Below are 18896 nucleotides of genomic sequence, written 5' to 3' on the forward strand. Positions count from 1 at the left end.
TGCTCAGATGTAAAACCTCTTTGTATGTCTCAGGTATAAAATCCTTTATCGCCTATCAAAATAAGAAAAAATGTCATCCAGACCACAGACAGGCAGATAAAACGAGATCTCTGTGGCTCACTGGAATAGACTGGACATCCCACATATAAGAGTAGTAAAAAACTGGGAGTTCCCTAAATTGATGGCTAATTAAGTTTTGCAAAAGGTGCTAATTCAATGGGGAAAATGCAGTCTTGTTAAAAATGTGTTGAAAGAATTGGATATCCATCTGCAAAAAACAAGCCTTGACCTATATATATATATATATATATATATATATATATATATATATATATATATATATACACACACACACATATATATACACATATATATATACACACATATATATATATACATATTAAAATTAAATAGATCATATACCTAAATTTAAGAGCTAAAATGATATAACATTTAAAAGAAAATATAGGAGAAATTCTTGCAACTTTGGATTAGGCAAATATTTCTCAGAACACAAAAAAGACTAACCATAAGTGACGAAGCGAACAGAAACTGTGATACCTAGCTACCTGCCGATAAGTTTATTTTTTCTTTCTGGGGCACTCTCTTCAGAGATCCATTATTGTCTATTTTATTCTATATCATAGTTTTGATAAAATTTTCTATTTGGCTAAACTATGAGATCCCTCAGGGGAGAAACCAGTTTTTAGGCATCTTGGTGGTTCTGGCATCTAATATAGTGTCCATGAGTAAAAATATTTAGGAAATGTTCACTAAGGAAAAAAATCCAATAGACTAAACTTTTCTCCATATCCTTATTTCTATTACTGTAAGACACTGAATCATTTTACATACACACACACACACACACAAATATCTATCCATGTACATATATAAGTATATATTATGTATACTTTATATGTGTACATATTTATTTATAAGTGTAGAATCATATGTCTAGACCATGGAACCAAGCCAGGGCATTAGTTTTACTTTATGGGAAATATAGAGATATCTTCTCAACCATATATTTGAGCTTTTGTAGTTTTATATTAGTGTAACAAAATTTTTAGTGTACAACCTTTTATGTAATGATGTTCAATTTCCTTAAATAAATAAAAGACAATGCATATTTTTCCTCCATGAGCAAGAGCACAGAAAGATTTGCTTTCCCAGTTCATATATGTATAGACTACCATGGCTGGAAAAGCATGCCCTTCAGCAGAAAAATGATTAGTTCTCATAAATCCTAGACTGGTTGAGGTTGTAAGATGTGACGAAATTTGCTGTGGGATTTATTGATAATAATTCTCTTCCCCTTTGTTCTGCTTATTCAGAACAGTAAAGTTTATCACTGCCCTTATTTTTTTGTGCTGACCTCAAGCACAGCAAGAAATGCACAGATTCCTGGGAGAAGAAAGGTCACCATGAGCCTTCCACTTCCTTCTTGGAAGTCACCTCAAAGCAGAGAATTACAGCAAACACCCTTACTATTCTGTACATAGAATCATCTTGGAACACATTTTAACCTCAAATTAAGTATAAATTTTCTGTAAATCCTAGAGGAGGTGTCAGGGAAAGAGAAATAACTGTAGAGGTAGGTAAACTCATTCTTTACGAAGTTATTAAATTATTCAGGTTTCATGGTGTACTATTACAAGAGCAAACTTCTCTCTGTAAACTAGATTAGAAGGATGTCACCTTCAAGTTTCCTCTCATTATTATTTGAAGTCTGCTGAACACCAACAACTTTGATAGCTTTAGGATCACCCTGAATCATCAACAATAAAGATGAAGAGGGGAAAAACAAAAATGAAAACAAAAAGCTAGGTCTTCTAGTCCCCAGTGGAGCTGGACTCATTCCTTGTGAGGACTTGAAGTAACTTTAACCAGGCTGTATAATACATAAGAAGGCTTTCTTGAGTGACCTAACCTTGAATTAATCTATGATAACAATCTAAGCACCCATTCAGAGTTAATGCACCTCTTTAGATAACCATGTGTCCATGACACTGTCTCTTCCTAATCCCAAGACTGTATCACACATCTCTCTATAGCTAAAGCCACTTGAGCTCCAAATCAAGGACCTCTACTAAAGTTACTTTTAGTGGTCTGTACATACTCCTTAAAGAGAGGAAAAAAAATTGCCTCTTCTCTATTGACTCAATCTGATGTTTTATTAGACTACTGCCCCGTGCTTATCTTTAAACTCTCTATTGCATATTCTGTGATGCTGAAATCCCAGTATATATACACACACACACATGTACCTACCTACACACACACACATACATACAGATTGCCTCTAGGTACACTAGTCTTCTATTTTTACCTCAAACATATCATGTTTATTCTCACCTGTTTCTTTTCTTACAATCTTTTTTCAAAGTTGTGAATATCTTATTCTTCCTTATTTCATGGGTTTTAGATCATTTTCCATTTCCTCAGAGAAGACTTCCAGAATCATTCAGTCTAATGGCAGATGCCCCACCTAGACACTCTCAATAGTGTCCATTCAATTCTCTCAGCACAGCACATACAACTGATGTTAATATGTATACATGATTTTCTCCTCACTATCAAGCCCCAGTCACCACAATATCATCTGTGAAAGTAGTGATCTCATCAGTCTGTTCATACCTATTAAATCTAATGTCTAGAACACTGCCTAGCATCCCATAGATATTTTATAAATATTTGTTGATTAAGTGAGAAAAGAAATACAGAAGCAGCCTTTCATCTTGATAATCCCACTGTTGGTGGGAAACAAAACCACAGTGCTGATATTGATTCTCTCAGAACAAACTGTATTTACTTCCACTTATAAAATAAATAGTTACAAAGGTCTTATTCTGCATAAAGCATTGTGAGCCTTAAAAAGTAAACCATCTACAAACCCTGCCCTTCCTTAGGATCACATAGTTTAACTGAGAAGATGATATATGTTAATAAGTGACTATAGCACACCATGTTAAGAGAGAAATATGAGTGCTGTCCATGGAATTTCAGAAGAAGATGAATCAGCTTCTGGTTTAGTGAATCAGAGAGGGCTTGAACCAAAAAGCATCCAATATTATCTATAAAATAAAGTGAAGGTGATTAGAGAGATGATGCAGAGAAAAGAGGACCCCTGAAGGTCACATGGGTGGACTAGGACAGAAAGGGAAGCACTTAGAAGGCTTGGCTGTGGGAAGAGCATGAATGCCAACAAGTCATGCTTTAATTTGCAGGCCAAATGGAGTATCTCTATCCTGAATTTATTAAATATGAGAAGCTATATATTCCACATATGCCTTAATCATCAATTTTATAGTGACTAATTTACACTAAATGTTATTTAATTAAATTAATTAGTTAATTAGACTTCATTGTAAGTAATTTAAAGTGTATATTGGATAGAAATGAAATTCTAATTTAAATATTTTAAATATGAAAATACAACATGAATTTCCAAAAATAATATCTAGATCATGGGAAGTTACTTTAGGATATTTTGGTGGGAAAAAAATTTGAAAAGTAATGTTTTAGTAGCAGTCAGAAAACTTGCTCACAGGTCAAATCTGCCTTTCTTGTTTCTGTGAATAAAGTTTTATTGGAATATATATACACCCATTAATTTAGATATTATCTATGGCTGCCTTTGCACCACAGTGGCAGATCTGAGCAGCTGTAATAACAGAGACCAGATGCACAGCACAACGTAAAATATCTATTATCTGACACTTAAAAGGGAAATTTACTGCCCCCACTATAGGCAATGGCAAACCACTTAAAATTTTTCATAATGAGTAAAACATAATCATAATAATGTTTTGGAATTTAACTTTACACAGACTTGTAATATGAGATAAAAATACATACATTCCAGAAGCAAGGCAACATATTAGGGAGGAATAAAAGTTCAAGACAGTATTATAATGATCTGGAAGAAAGCAGGAGAAACAAAGTGGAAAGGAAGGTAGACATGATCAATATTTTAGTAATAGAACTATGTAGTAATCAAATAATGGCATAGATGAAAATAAAACTTGGTTAAATTCTAAAGTCTCAGTTACTGAGAAGCTAACAGATAGTGACCAAAGCAGGAAACTCAGAATGATATACGTGGGGGGAAAAAGCATATAATGATTATGCTAAATTAGAAATTTTAGTAAGGTATTGTGAACACATCCAATAGACTTCCTGTTGAGGTGAAAAATAGAGATTAGAAACTGAAATGGAAAAATAACAATAGGTTATTTTGATGTATTAGCTATAATTCTGAGAGTTGCTAAGAAAGAATTTATAGAGAAATAGAGCCGAAGGTAGAAAGTAAAACTAAGTGTAAGAATGGGGGACATAAGAGAATGTTGAGACTGACACTGATACTTTGACTATTTGATTTACCATCTGAATAGTGGGTCTGTTCATTCATCAACATACTTCCAGAAGATGATGTACCTCTTACAATGGTGGGCATACACCTCTAAACTGCAAATAAGTCCTAGACATATCTCTCTCAGGAGATAATATTTTGGTTCTGAAAAATGCATGGGACAGCTTTTTATCTTAGACCTAAATGAGTAAGTGACTTTCCTGGACACAAAGAACAATATATTGTGCCTCAACATAGCACAGAAATGGGAGGAAGCTGCAGCACTGAATTCAGAGACAGATCTCTTTTCAGATTTAGCAAATAACCCATGGACATTTCACAGGGCATACTGAAAAGAGAAGATCTTTATAGAAATTCACAATACATAAAAAGTACCCCTATACTTTCCTTAAATAGTATAGGGGTACAATATATTCCAGTGGGATCTACAAGAAGAATCTGCAACACAACTAAGTGGAATCTGGAGAATGGAAATGAAACTAGAAAAGCAACACATACCAAAAAACCCCAAAAAACCTTCCTTTAACAACTTCGCTAATATTCTACCTGTTCCCTAAAAACTAGACATTTATATTAGAAGTCATGTAGTATTTAAATTTGTTAAATATATTTAGAATCCAATCTAGAATTTTGTGTGGTTCTTATTCCTTGGTATGGGTTTAATTGTCATCAGTTAAGCTTTTAGTTACATTATATAATTGTAATTAAAGAAACATGCTAGCCAGTAAATATAGCTAACTGGAATGAACCCAAATTGACAATATGGGTGACAACTATAATTCAGAGTGTGGGAAACAGAGAAGTAACACCCTCTCAGAACGTGTTTTTAGGAAGATAATTTCCCTCTGTGTATGTTAGATTTTGCATTGGCACAATCCTTCTTTCTTACCTACTTACTCAATTACACAAAAAATACTTCCATAAAGAGTGTTTAGGGATTTGAGTGTTAGGAACTGCAAAGAATATATAGTTTTGCATAACACAGCAGGCATCTACACAAAGAAGAAAATGCACATATTTAATTTTGTTACCTTTTTCTGACAGTTATCAATTGTTCCTGGTACCAACATCATAGGCATCTGTGGAATTCTTACTTTTCTCTTTGAGAAAAAAAAGAAGGTGTTTTAGAAGGGACAGACCATGTGAAAGGCCACACATAGATAGTAATCTAAATTTTTATTTCAGTATCTTTCAGGGTATATACATATATATATACATACATTCATAAGTTATGCTGATTCTCTGAAAAAAAAACCCTCAAAAGTAGTATTGTTCACTTTAAATATTCATGTCAAATTTGTAAGCCCAAACACTTAGGCTGGAGAAGATCAGGTGAACATTTTAATTCTGACATGAAACACAGACCTTATATGGTATAATTGACCATAATTAACTTAAAATAGAAAGATGTTGACATTCTACTAGTTGTAGCCCGTGAATGAACAGTGTCCAGAATTTCACCTTGTCAGTAGCCTACCCTGACCTGGTATTAGCCTTTATGTGAAAGTACTTAAATAAATACATGACTAGAATTGTTATACTAGCTGTGAGAATAGTAGCTGTTGGAGAAAGGAAAAAAAGGAAGGGCAAAAGAAAAGAATTTAAAATGTTCATTTCTAAGTGTGGATATTTTCAAAACAAGTAAAATCATCAGTCCTTTTCTTCCATTTCATTACTCAGCCCAAATTCCATCAAACCAACTTGAGTGGGAATTGCATACAAGAAAGGAATTACCATGGCAACTAGTTTAAAAATTTGTTTCCCTGCTGAGAATTTAGCTCACTGGATAATACTTTGTTTTTACCTTTCTGGAAAATTAGATAGAAGGCAATTCTGGAAACATGCACAAACCATTTCTAAGTTCAAGCTATTACTTGGGTTCGTTTTCCCAGGAGTAAGGGACGATAATAAATTGTCAACTACAAAATAAAATACAAAATTTGAGGGAGCTAGAAATTCAGTCCATTATGGTCTTTAAGTCAACAATGTTCAGGTCAGTGCTATCTGGGCACCTATGGAAGGCATCAGTTTTCAGGGATGAGGGTACAAGGTGGTGAGCAAGAGCACACAGGAAATGGTACCAGCGAGAATGACAGGGCCCTTTGTTTCCAGTGATACAGCAGAATGGACACCCTGGCATACCTTCTCTCTGCAGTCATCTAAAATGCTGGTAAAATATTAAAAATAGAACTTTTAAGAAATGCACTGATGAATATTTAAATATTAATTCCACTGTAACAACTAAACAAACTAAACCAAAAAATTCATTAAAACAATGCTTATTATTTTAAAGATCTCAGAGACCTATGGAGATCTAAAAGAAGCAAACTGCAGAGAGAAATGATCTCCTCCTAGGGGAACAGAGACCAGTCACCACCACAGTGGATGGGGACCAGCATTGGTTGAGTATGCACATTAAGTGAGGGGTGAGCCTGCCATATGCAGAGAGATTCCGCTAGGCTAGGCAAAGAGACAAGAGTGGACTTTTAAAGGTGCTGGAACAAGGAGGTATTGTAGATTTGGAAATCAAGGCTTTTAGAATACCAATACATTTGCCCAAAGCAAGATTGTTAGTAACTATTGAAGACACAAACTGTGGGTTTCTAATTTTAGATGGTGTATATAATTCATCAAATGTACACAAAGTGTTTTCAATGGGCTAAATCAAGATGGTTCAACAGGACAGAATCTCATGCTGCAGTCTGAGAGCCAGCCTTCTTATACTATTTTAAGTGAGGGGGAATGAGAGGGAAAAGAACTTGCTCTTTGTGGAAGAATGCATGTTTCAGAGGAGAAGGCTTGATGCCATCGTATCTGGGTTGGGATTCCATCTGCACAACTTAACTGCTCTGGGTTTTTGGACAAATCACTCTACATCCCTAGGTTTCAGTTTCTTCATCTATAAAATAAGTGTAATAGTGTATATAATATAATGCTATTCTATGAATTAAAACAATGCACAAAAGTACTAGCCAACCATAGATAAGACACCTGCTATTTTTTATATTATTAAGAAGAATTAGCCTGGATTCATGCTCTTCTGCTTGTTTGCTTTCCTTCCCTGCCATTTGGGCATTTCTGACGTTGGATGCATCTCGCATTGATAATGCACTGGACTGCTCAGCCTTACAGAGCAGGGGGGTGGGGGGGCTCTTTGCAATAACTGCTCAGTTTTGTTTTCCTACATCTGAAGTCAAAATTCCACCCTTTTGCCAGCATGCTGATAGATACATCTTGAACAAAGAAGGGATTACAGCAAATCTAGGATTTTTCCATTTTTTACCTGGATAATTTAAGCAAATTGAAGATGGAAGGTGTTTCCTATAAATATTATCAAAATAATATCTTCTCTAGACTGTAGTAGTTTGACTCTGCAGAAGATCCTTCACAAATATACATATATGTATACATATATATATATGTATACATATATTTGCATGTATATGAATATATGTGTATGTGTGCATATTGCAAAGCACAAAGAGAATACTAGTACCAAGTAATATTTATAACAGATATATGTGATAACTAATAGCTTTTTTAACAAAATGAATACTGGTTTGGTAAGTGCTAATATTATTAATAGGTTATATCATAATTACAAGCAATTAATAATAAAACTCTAAGAAATTTTAAATTAAAAAATTTCTTCTTCAGATGTGATCTGTCAAAGTTTCCTTATATGGCTAATAAGGAAGCAATAACCTTGAATGGGGGTATTGATAGAAAATTAATGATGTTTCTTTTCTTGTTCCCTGTTGCTGCAGTAGTTAATTTGTATTTGTTTTTTTAAAAGCCACATGAATGGAAAAACTTCTTTAATTTAGCCTTGCAAATGTATATCTTAATGATGCAGTTATAATCGATCAATATAAATATATAACCTATATGACCGAATTGAGTGTTAGAGAAAGGAAACCATACAGAGGTATTTTCTCAAAAATACCCATAATTTTTCAAAAGGTATTTATTTTTTATTCTATCCACAAAATACCTTGCAAAACATTGGCTACAAATTAGGTAACTTGTATTAAATATTGATTGATTCATCCATTGATCCAAAGGATTATATTCTTTTAAGAATATTTATTAGAACTGGCAATAAACTCCCTCAAACAATTGAGTTATTCTGTCTTTTCTTCTTTCCCCTATCCAAAAGTCAAAATTAAATTTAAGACCAGCAAGATCTGAGTTTCTGTGTCAACAGCAAATTAAATGACAGGTTGGGTGTACCAGTTGAGTGGACAATTCGGAGTTTAAAGAACTTACTTTTTTCTGTATGTCAAACCACAAAGTTAATTATTGTGTAGTTGACTCACTGTGCCTTGATTACTCATCATTTGTGATTTTAGTAAATGAGGCAAGGCTTACATTTCATAGGTATAAATGCATTTTATGGGTTGTTTGAACCCAGCATTAATCAGTGACAGCTTTTTTTATATTCTGTTATTTACTTGTAGTTTAAAGAAAAGGAAGACCCTTGAACAATTTGGAATTCAATCTAAAGGAAGCTTTATGGTTTATCTTTTTCATAATTTAATCAGTAATGAAATATTTAATTATATACAACAACTCAAAAAGACAGTCTTTAAAGTTTTTATTCAATTGTATTCTTCTTTCACTTTTTTCTCAATATATTCAAACATATCCCTTTTGTGTAACTTAACTAAGGGTATGTTAAGATAAATTATGTCCCTAGATACTTACTCCCAGTTAAATTTCTTCCAGCTTCTTATCTTCATTAACCCCCTACTTAATTGTCAAATCGCTATTATTTTTTCTATTTCTGCTGAAGCTATAAGAGCAAATTTCAACAGAGAGAAAGAATATAAACAAAAATTCTAAATTAAATGTTATCTCTACACTTATCCATAATAATGATTCATACATGGTGACTTCAAAACATTATAAAACAGTTTCATTGAGTTTCTATTATGCTGCAGTATGGAAAATGAGCTAGGAAATTACTAATAAAACATTATGGAATACAGAGAAACAAGAATGACCAAATAAGCATATACAGAGTGATCTTGGAAAAGAGCATATTCTCCAAGTTCGAATTTTAAATTTAAAATAAATAAAGATTTCCAATGCATTTCTTTGAGATTTAACCTGAAGACTTTCAATTAGATAATGATAATCCATAAAAAATTCCTGAACATATTACTACATCCCTCTCCCTTATGACAGCAATTTAAATAAATAGTAATATATTATGGTTGAAATGAATACAGCTTTGAGAACTATTTAGGGAAAGTATGAACATCTTCTGCCTGTCATATTTATAAATAAACATTGAATTGAATTATTTTTACAGTATATCAGCACTGGATGACATTTATTTCCTACTTGAGTTTTCAAATGAGCTCAAGGAACAACTTCAGAGTCAAACCATGTTCATATAAATATAAGCTCTGAGACAAACAAGTAGATTTCCTTTCTTTGTCACAGGATTATATGTTTTGCTATTGTCAAGCGAAAGGACTTTGTACACGCCGGTAGAATCTCTTTTTGTAATGGTGACCTTATGTGCTTTTGACATTCTCTTTCTATCTGATGAAGGAAGGCACTCAAGTCAGCTTTGGAAAAAAAAGCCTCATGCATAATAACTTGACACAGAATCTTCAGATCTAGCATATTATGCTAGGATAATCAAATCCTCTTGGATTTGCATCACCCTTTGATTTGAAGTAGGGCCTACGCACCAGAGAGAAGACCAAACTCTAGCAAATGTTATTCATCAAATTTTTTGTCCTCCGTATATTCCTTTCCTAAAAGGACTATTTCTTTGAGATCAGTATTAAGCATTCTCTCCATTTTTCTATTAGCTTATACAGATTCAAGTACACTATGTGTCGTATTCTGCAGTAGGTGTCTTTGCTTTTATCAGAATCAGTCATGCACTTGTCTAAGCATTACAAAGCTGATTTTACAGGTGAGAAAACTCAACACCAATCTATACCCTTCCTGGGAGCTCTCTGACTTCCTTTTTGGAAAACTTCCATGTAATCTTGGTGGAAACTAGTATAGAGATTATTGACTCTCATGATCAAGACGGGAAAATCCTATGAGCTCTCTCGTAACTTGTACAACCACACGGGGAGAACTGATAACCAATCACTGCCAGGGCAGTGCCAGTCTGCCCACCAAATTATTCCTACCTTGGTTGATCCTTGCTATATATGGCTTCTCTTCTCCTTTTAGTCTTCCTCCTGTTTAGACTGTGGCTTCTTGATTTCTTGCTTCTCAAGCTAGTTTATTTCTGAACTTGTAACCAAAGTACCCTGGAAGAAGCTAAGGCTCTAAGGGAGGTGTAATTGTTCCTCACATGCATGGCTGGCAATGGCAGAACAAAATTAATGCATTTAGATCAATTCTAACACTAAGGTTAGCTCTCTTTTTCCAAAGTTTCATTCCTCAGATAGCTAGATTCCTTGTGAACATGTTTAACTCAGTAACTCCCTAACAGAGAATATGGCTCCTTATAATAATATTGAATCTATGTCTTTTTATTCTGTTTTCAGAATGAAAAGAAATGGAACTAATTCACATGGTATATTTTATTAGTTGTGTATTTTCTCTCACCAGGCCGAGAGCCACAGTTAATGATCTTGAGGTCATCAATAAAAGTTAAGGTGAGAGAAGGTCTATAAAAAACTTAAGTAAAATTTTGGTAATGAATAAGTAAATTTTAAGATTGTGAAGAGAGACAAGTTAATTCAATAACATACAAATTAAAGTACATGGCTCTCTTTTAATTGGCATGCTATATTTCATATGTAAAAATAGAACACCACTTTTGTTACCTGGCCAAAGAAAATTTAGATATACTCTCTGTATCCTTAAATTCTGCTTATATCTTTGGAAAACATAAATCTACATGCCTGAAGGAAATATTTTGACTTAAATAATTTAACCTTAAAGAATACAGAAAGGGTTTATTGTTTGTTTACAAAGATACATAAAAACTTTTAAACTACTGCATTTTAAGAATGTGAAATTACATGCGAATGACTTTTACAAATTTATGTTTCTTTCAGATGAAGTCATCTTCCAACTGGCAAGCTTCCAAAGCCTTCAAAAATTACAACACTTTGGATACATAAAAATTTTAGCATCTTAAATGTGTCCATTTCCTTTCCACTAAGTATTAATTTGATCACATCACAAACTCATGCTTCATTAAAGAATTTTTAACTTATTCAAATTCAGCTAGATTGCTCCATCCACACTGTATTTCTTGATTTAAATAAATTTCTTTAAGGTAGGGATTGCCAAGTGTTTGATCTCTCACAAAAAGAAACATGGAAGTTTAATCTAGTACATACTTCCTAAGACATTGAATGAATATATGAATGAATTTTTTAAAAAAAGATTAGTGCCTAAAAGATCTGTGAGAATAAATCAGAATTAATCTTTTGAAGTGACAATATTCATGATTCTAACTTCTTCTGGAAGTCTAGGTTATATGATTACAAAGAAACTCTGCCCTAATTTTAGACTTAGAAGTAAATTAAATCTAACTTGAAAACTTAAACTATAAATTGACACAAAGGCTAGGTATTTTTAAACTGTTATGAAAAAATACAAGAGCAAAGATTGTAAGTAGATGAATATAATAAATCAAATGACTAAATGAACCATATTTTCATAACAAGGTTGTCTACTTTCCAATTGTTATAATAACTAGCTTAATTTTTAAGGAGCTACTATATAGCACTATTACCAGTAAGCATTTTAGTGTAATTCCATCATTTCCCCAAAAAAGTTACTTTGAATTTTATTTCTTATATTTATAATGTCTACCTTTATCTGAAGTTTTAACCACATGAAGAATGACACACTTTTCTCAACATAAATCCACAAATATTTTTTGGAGCCTATCTGTGCAGAAGATGACTTGGTCAAGAATAGCTAAATGAAGTTCTTTTTGTGAAGAATTTAAGAATTCTAAACAGTTGTGAAGCTCCTCGGAATTCTTTTTATGTTTAATGTGCCAAAATTTCATTTAAGCCTCAAGTTGAAGATTATAAAATGCATTATAATTTTTTAGTCAATGTCACATTTTAAATAATCTTTGTTTCACGCTTTGGGTTAAAGTTTTATCAGATTTACATAAAGCACCTGAATTTCTCTAAAGCTGACTATCCGTTTTTTATATATATAACGGCTAACTCACATGTACACCATTGAATAGGTCTATTCAGAATAAAACACCAATTCTTTATAAGATTCACAAATTAGTCCATGTCAACACAAATTATCAGTGCCCATTTAATTGCTCCAAAATATGTTGCTTTTTCTAGGGTGCTGTTTCTTTATAGGATCAAGAAGTGGCATGGAATGATGTAAGCTGTGAAGCAAAATAGTTTTGAAGAGGACTAAGATGACTATGTTAAAGACATAGCTAAGAGGTCTATATTTGTGTTAAGAAACTCTTCCCTTTGGCGGAGGCCTTTTTAAATATATTTTGAAGAAATAAGCATAGTAGATATATCACTGCTTTAGAGCAAAGCATATGGAAATTGGTGGAGGAATGCATGGCGATATGTTGGGGAAGAGCGAGTGAAACAGAGGAAAGACCTAGAGGCGTTCTTCAGAATAAGAGGTGGTAAGTGGCAAATAAGATGTATTGACAGTTTCCATGAAGGCTCCGAAAATATTTGAGGGATGAGATTTAAGTTGCATGAGTATTTAAGCACACAGTTCTTAGAATAATGCTTAGCCCACAGTCAACACTCGATACACATCAGACATTATTAATCCTATTGTTATTACTGTTACTATTATTCTAATCCTGCAGTCACTTTGGATGCTCGATTTGAGTTTTGTTTGTTTATCTTGTTTTTTGGGTATTTAAAGAAAAGGGGTACCACATAAACTGGAAAGCTTAAAGATTCCTACTTTCTAAATATTATACTATATCAGAATGTCTGTTAAAAGGCTAAATTATCCATTTAAACAGATGAGATATATATACATAGATATATATATGTATAACTTGAGAATACAGTTTTGAAGTAGGTAAGAAAAGACATCCAGAATTAGGGTTGTATTCATAGCTTTAACCCTCATGAGATCTGTCTTGACAAAAATGAGTAAATACAGAAATAAAAATATAAATAAATTCTTAGAACCTTGGTTTGTCTTATAGACTTCTTATGAAAGTTAATTAGATCAATTTTATAAAATCCTTTTTATCCACATATTCATTTGTTCATTAAAAAGTAATTACTTTTATGGTCAGCATTGTTTTAGGTGCACAAGATAAAATTGTGAAAAAGATAGATGACGGCTGCCCCATGAAGCTTTCATTCTTGTGGTTAAGGAGATAGAGAATAAATGAGTATAAATAATAAGCAACATAATTACACACTGTTGTGGTGCTAAGAAATGAACAGGTTTAACTGATAAAGCGTAATTAGAATGTCACAGAAGATATCTCTGAGGAGGTTGCATAAACTGGGACTTGGAAGTTGAGTAAATGTCCATGGAGAAAAATAGAATGTGCAAAAATTCTGAATGTGAAACAAAACTAACATATTTGAAGATTGACAAAGATATAGGTGTGGTTGAACTAAAGTGAATAGCAAAGGGGATCAGACAGGGTGGGTTGGCAGGGGAGTGAGCTTGTATGAGCCTTGCACAGACTGTATTTGAGGTTTACTCTAAGTTCAAAGGGAGTCATTGAAGGGCTTAATGAGAGCAATGGTGGTGGCATATTTGATTATTATTTTTTTAATTATTGGCTACTATGAGAAGATATTGTCAAGAGACAAGCACAGAAGCAGGGAGACTAGTTAGGAGTCTGTTACTAACCAGTCATATAAAATCACTACAGATAGAGAAAAATAAAGAGCATCTGTCTTTATTTGGGAGGCATACCAACAGGGAAAAGTGGATTACTTAAGAAAGATGAGAAAAATGAAATACTCAAAAGTGACTCCAAGTTTTTCAGCTTAAGTCTATCAGTGTGTGATGGAGAAACCTATGGAAGGAATATGTTTTACCTTGTATATTTCATTTTAATGTGGGTTGATGGGCTTGAAGACTTAGTTGCATTATATTTATGATGTTACACTTCAAAGAAATGAGTCCGGCACTCTGTGAGATCTCAGAAATGGTGAATAGATGAGGGAGCCAGTAATAAATTGTTAATATTCTAAGTATGTAGCTAGATGAGATGGACTGAGAAGACTATAGGGAGAAGAGTGATTGGAACTGAACTCCAGAACATTCCAAAACTTGGAGACCAACTACCAAAAAAAAAAAGGACTAAAAAAGAAAAAAAAAAGAAAAGGAACAGAGAATGAATACCCGATAAGAAAAATCAGAAAGTTGTAACCTGCCAGAAACTAGCAGAAAAAAGTGTTTCTAGAAGGTGAGTGTGAAGAAAATGAGACAAAAGTGTAACAGAATTTAAGAGGGCAGATCTCAACCAAACTGTGAGAGTTCTTATCCAATCACCACCAACTAGGTTCATGGGCACAGGAAAATTACTTCCACTGTGATACTCCATTTTCTTGTCTATAACGTGGTATGTTAATATTACTTCCTTCAGAGAGTTGTGATAGATAAATGACCTAATACACTTAAAGCATTTAGAACATGTTTGGTATTTAGGAAGTTCAATACAAGAGTTTGTTCCTAAGGAAATATGAAAATCTTTTAAGTCTGCTGAGAGATTGTAAGTGGAAAATCTAATTATTAAATCAGTACACATTATTAAGTAATGTATCATTAAAGTTTAAATTTATATACTTCAGTACCAATTAATTATTGTCAGTACACTTCCCAGTGCAAACATAAGAAATGAATCCATGCTATCACAAGTTGCATGAGAAAGAATAGACCTGCTTACATAACTGAATTCCCTGAGTGGTACTAGCCTACACATACTCTCCAAGAGGCTAATATAGTCTAATATGCTTCTACCTCAGAGAACCTGGAGGGAAAAAACAGTTGTCTTTTTTAATAGTTCAGGTAAAGACCTTAGGAAACCAATCCCTGAATGATTGTACAGGTCCGATTCTTCATATATGAATCCCTGAATACAGCCAGATACATAAGGGCTTAAATTGGCCAGGACTGCATGAATTTGGGGGCCTTAGGAGGGGTAGAGTCCACATCAATATAAATTAATAGAATAAAACATGTTTATTTTAGAAGGGAGAAGAGTGGTTTTCAAGGAGTTACTGGCAGATAAAACAAAGCAAAACAAAACAAAAATGGGTCTGTTCTAGTCATTCAATAAAGAAAGATTAGTTCATTATTTCAGTTGTACTCTCACATCTTCTTTAACTTGGTCTGTGATCTCTTTTGTCTTTCTTCTAGTGATGAGAGGACTCTGTACTCTGTTCTTTAGTTAGAGATTGCTAGGGCCTTGCTGCCTTGCCTGTGAATCATCATGCATATTTATTCTCTTTAATTTTTTCTTCAACAGCACATTTTTCTCCCCTCCATTGTTTTCTTTCCGACTGCTGCACTTTGCGGTAGCTGCTTCTTTCTCCACTCATTAATCACCCTCGTTTTGAGCTCCATTCCCATGAGGTTTCATCTATTACACTCCTGTTGTTCCTCATCTCTTGGATGCTGGGAGAACAGCATACACTGTTCCCATTGTATTTCCTATGGATTACTCACATCTAAAGAGAGGTACCACACCATCTCTTTTGATTTCCTGGTCAATAATTTCCCTGATCACCAGAAACGTGTCTGTACACAAGAAGATACTTTTGTGATTATACTCCCCAAAATTGTGCATTTTGAGGATGAAGACCCTGACTTCTCTGTTAAAGGGCTTTAAGGAAAGGCAACTTCCATACCCACTTGTAAGGAAACCTCTTACAGTAGAAATAAATAAATAAAATCTCTCCTTTAACATGTCCTATTTTCCACATTTTTATATGTTCTACTGTAATAGTATAAAAAAGGCACTCTGTGGTGCTTTCAAGGACTAGATGGAAAATGTTTATCATCTTTGCGCTGAATATGCAGTGGACTTGTATCCTCTCTTTTCCAATGTTAAGTTTGTTCTCCCTGTGCAAGAAATGCTGGTGACTACAGAAGGACACAGGCTTCTTATTAAACTTTCAATTTCCAATCTCTATCTAGTGACTCAGACCTGTTCTGTCAAAAGGTCAAATCACTACCACCATAAAAATGTTATAAACTGTATTGAAGACATATTTCAAAAAACACAGTTGTGAAAAAGATATTCAGCCTATTCCTGGGTCATGTTTGCATTCTTTAAGGTAACCACTGACACATTTTTGCATTCACACCTTGCAATTATCTCCGACTCATAACATAAGTGCCTTCCTTTAGAGCATACCTGTCAGAAGTATCAAACAGGCCTTTACTGCTTCCTCAATGGAGTTATATTAAATATGTAAGTATTGCTTCTGTTCAACTCTAAGACTGGGAGTTTATTCAAATTTCTTCAATTAAGGAACTTCTGTACCTTCAAAAGCTCTTTATGTACTTAATGAGAAGAGAGGAAAATGAGATATCATTTCAAAGTGTTTTTATGGGAGGGAGATGAGAGAGATGAAAAAATCACCTGGTGGTTCACATCCCTTTTCATGCTTTTGCCGAGAGTACCTTCTCTTGTCCTCTGAATATCCCTGCAGAACCCTTCTGCTTATTATCGTGCTCTAAGATAATGATTTACATGCAAATCATTCAAGCACATATACTCATTATTGCTTCTTCCCACCTCTCTCAGTTCCTGATTTTTAAGGGAACTATGAGATATTAGAGTACAATACACTTTTTTTCAGCTCCCAGGAGTTAGCAGAATAATGGAAGTATGACAGCATATATAAACCCTACAATTCTGAGAATCCAAGAACCCAGTTCTTCTGTGAAGGCTTTAGAGAGCATGGGTCCCACCATCAGGAGTCCTTCAGACAAGACCACCCCCTCCCAGACTCAGGCTCTGCCAACGTGAATGAGCCACTTTGATAAAGCCAACAGGATATCTTCTGGGGACTTCTGCAGGATTGACTGTTTCATCATGAACAGACACATTGGCAACTGGGAACTTCAGGGAGACTTCTTCAAATCTAATAGACACATTATTGACATTTTTATATATCTGAAAGCTCGATGGGTCAATGTGAAGAAATTTAAAAATACATTCACCTATTGACTTACCTTTTCCTTTTTATATATGTATATCAGAGTGATATATGTTAAATCTTTATTTAAGAAAGCCTAAATGGCTAATTTTATAAGAATAAAATAAAAATTGTGATAAAATTTTCCTTTATAGTTAATTATTGGCAAATTTTTCTTTGTCATTAGTAATTAAAATAATAAAACAGCATGTTTTTGAATTGTCAAATGCTGGCTTTATGGATCAACTGCAAAAATAAACTGTTGATAAAGCAAAGCAGAGATCCGACCTTAGCAGAGTTTTAGTAGTGTATTGGACAGAAGGGGCAAAGGTAAGATATCAAAAAATATTTTAAGGTCTGATTTAAGGTAGGGGCTTGATTAAGGTTGGACAAGTTAATAAATAAGAGTTAAGGATTAGTAGACAGAATGAGACAGGCCTTTGTAGGGGCTAAGAACAGGCTACCCTAAGATGTGCTTTTGTGATCTGCAGATTATTTCAGAAATGAAAACTATCAAGGCCCAAAGTACTCAGGAAGAGACTTTGGCCTCCCCACCTCATTGCCTAAAAAGAATTTAGATAGAACTACTCCAGGAAAACAGCTCTCACCATAGATAGCTATATTGTAATGTTATCTAGGTATAGTAGACTGGGAGGGATGTGGCTAAGTCTGTCAAAATTCCTCTCTGTGCCCCATTGTTTTTGTGTGGTCTAGCAGAATTTGTTTACCAAACATTAACTCTTTCATATTCCTGTGCTTTACTTCCCTTTTCCTTTGAAGTCTCAAGACCCCAATCCTCTTCTCCTTGTTTCAGGATGACATATATATCTCATTGTCCTTGACTATCTTTGGAATCTCTTGCCTATAGATTCCTTGTATGTATTTAACTAAATTTTCTTTTTTTCTCCTATTAATCTGTCTCATGTCAATTTGATTACTATCAGCTCTTGCCTATAGATTCCTTGTATGTATTTAACTAAATTTTCTTTTTTTCTCCTATTAATCTGTCTCATGTCAATTTGATTACTAAATCAGCTAGAAGAACCATGAAGGGTAGAGGAAATTTCTTCTTCCCCAATACCTTAGATATGAGTCTTAGAGAGTAAACAGATGTTTAACGCTAGGTATTGTTCTAGGAAAGGGGATATTTATTCTAATAAGAGTAAATTTGAGCTGTATGATATTCAAATAAATGGATTTTTGAAAAGTTCCAGAAATAAACAATAAATATGGTTCCCATTGGTAGAGGTGTCATAATTTGCACACAGAGTAGAAAAACATGTCTAAGTAGTGACCTTTCAAATTCTTCATTTGTATTAATTTAAAAAAGGCAATAAAAAATAAGCAAAAAAGAATCATAATTAACAACAATAATGTCTCTTATCTTCTTTAGCCTAAGT

General features: G+C 33.7%; 1 long non-coding RNA gene across 1 annotated transcript in view; it reads right to left on the reverse strand.

The window, feature by feature from the left end:
* LOC140844713 (uncharacterized) overlaps positions 1–18896 on the reverse strand; it is a 34066-nt gene that overhangs the window by 2634 nt on the left and 12536 nt on the right. The window contains exon 2 of the long non-coding RNA XR_012123194.1: positions 5407–5475. This is a non-coding gene — a long non-coding RNA (uncharacterized lncRNA). The remainder of the gene's footprint in view (positions 1–5406; positions 5476–18896) is intronic.

The sequence above is a fragment of the Manis javanica genome, chromosome 11 (assembly GCF_040802235.1).
Source record: "Manis javanica isolate MJ-LG chromosome 11, MJ_LKY, whole genome shotgun sequence".
In the NCBI taxonomy this organism is placed as follows: domain Eukaryota; kingdom Metazoa; phylum Chordata; class Mammalia; order Pholidota; family Manidae; genus Manis; species Manis javanica.